We start from the raw sequence: 2,333 nt of genomic DNA, 5'->3' as shown, positions 1-2,333 counted from the left end.
AAGCCTTTACTGAAGATAGAAACAGGAGGTGCAATGAGAGGCAGCAAGTACCAGGACTTGTGAGGCATCAACTGGGATATCCTATCTCACATGGCACTCCACATCTACCACGCTTTCCACCTGCCACTTTGCCATCTTCTCCAGGGCTTGGCTTGGGAATAAGCCTTCTCACCATCCCTCCTCCCATCTGCTCTGTTTTGGAGGTTCAGTCCACAAAGCTTTTGGCTCTTCAAACTCTGTCAGGACAGTCAGTCCCTTTCTTAGAGACATTTTCATTGCCTTTGATGATTAGGGTTCTGGGTTCCTATTTTACAGCAGCCCATGTTTATGGGTACTTGTACTCAGAGTCTCTTTCGCCTTTGCTTAGAAGGGTCTTATTCAGGCCTCAATGTCCCACAGTGGAAGGGCTCAGTCTTGCTCCTGGGTGGAAAGATGACACTGAGGCCTGACTTTAGTTCTCCCATCCCCAAAAGAAGAGAAAGTCAAAATCTCTCTCTCTCTCTCTTTTTTTTTTTTTACCAGCACCATGATTTCCTTGAAGACCCCCCATGTGGTCTAAAGAATTTTTCAATTTGCCAGGGGTTTTGCTGCAGGAAACTTTTTTTTCTAACCGTAACCTCCAAACCTCAAAGTAACCTAAAGAATATCCCAATAATTCACCTAGCTTACTCTCCTTTCTCCCTAAAGTGCAAATCTTGCAAAACTATCTAGTGCTTATTCATACCCTTTTCCCAAAGTTTGTAGCTCAAGGCATCTGCTATTTTAGGTAGGAAGAGGAGAAGCCCATATGATCACGGTTTTCTGGATCACTTATCACAGTCTAATTATGTAACTGTGCAAATGAGTTGTTTCAATCAGGCAAGGCACAGTGACCTTGACCACCCAAGTCAGGTCAAGGAAAAACGGGCTTATTATAAACATAGACATGGAAAGAAAGCACTGAACAATGGACAGGTTCCACAATATCTCTGTGAATAGTTTCCTCCAGGCTGTGTGCTCTGCCTCCTGTCCCTCCGCTATCCTCTCATCATTTGCATGTGTCTCTATAACTGTGCCATTGTCCTTTCTCCATGAGCTGATTTCCTCTGTTTACTCATGGCTCCTGCTGTCTTATGGTTTTGAGATGGTTCGTTGTGACTTATCTCATTTGAATTCTACAACATGAACTTTGGGTTTCAATTCCCATTAACTGGCTTATCTCTCAGCCATAGTGTGCCGACCAATCTATGGGCATCCACCTCTGCCTCATCTGTTTTGGTTGGGAGATGGAGGCCATGTGGGACCAAACGTTGGCCCAAGTATCCAGGGCTATGCAAGGCATTATCCCTCAGTAGGGACTATGAGCATGGCAAGCACATTGAAGTGGATTCATCCCAACATTAGTTTTGTTATGATGAAGATTGGAGCTTTTCTCTCTCCTTTTCAAATAGAGGCAGAGAAGGAAGGTAGATCTGAAAGGCAGGTGGACTCTGGGCATTGCTGTGGGCACAAACTTCCCTTAGGAAGAGCCTGGTGATTTGTGAGGAAATGACTTCATTGTTAAATAGAAGAATACATCCAGGATCCTTATTATGTCTGGTGAGAATGACCCTTCATGGACTCTGCAATCTGAAGCAGGTGGGGAGAGAGGTTGGGAAGGGCTGTTTCTCCTTTAACTCTCACCCAAGCTTGCCCAAAGGGGACCATATGACTGGCATTCATGGGCTAGTCAGAAGACAGAAAAATGTAGTGCCCCTCTGTCTTACACCTGCTAAGGATGCTAAGAGCGGGTGTGTCTTGAGAAACAGTATATAGAATCTGGATGGGGAACAAAGGGAAAGATTTCTAGAGATCAAGAAAAGAGCTGCACAAAAAGAAAACACATTTTCAGTGGGGAGCTGTTTCCTTCCATGTGGCGGTGTGATTATTTTAGCCTCTGGAAAGAAGCTCCCTCACTCCTACCAGGGAAGAAAGAGGGGCTTAAGCTGCTTGGTTTGAATGTGGAAAGATTCTACTGAGCATGCTCAGCTCAGCCTGGCCCTCTTTTTCGTGGGGGGAGCTGTCCCTAGGGTCAGAAGTTTCTTCTGCATCTCTGGATCACCTGAGCAGTTCACTTCCTGCCACAGGAAACCTGTCTTGCATCAGGGCTTCCAGGGATTTTCTGGGTGTATCAGGCAGGATAGGCTAACCAGTGAAACAAACAACTTGCAAACATTCCGTGGCTGAACAAAAATAAATGTTTGTTTCTCACTTATGTCACTGTTCAATGAGGACTGGTGGTAAAGAAACAGGCTCTATTGCATGCAGTAATGCTGAGACCTAGTGTTCTTCCATCTGGTGGCTTTGCCCTCTTC

The sequence above is a fragment of the Piliocolobus tephrosceles genome, chromosome 8 (assembly GCF_002776525.5).
Source record: "Piliocolobus tephrosceles isolate RC106 chromosome 8, ASM277652v3, whole genome shotgun sequence".
NCBI classification, from domain to species: domain Eukaryota; kingdom Metazoa; phylum Chordata; class Mammalia; order Primates; family Cercopithecidae; genus Piliocolobus; species Piliocolobus tephrosceles.
Note: the sequence above shows the minus strand (reverse complement) of the source record.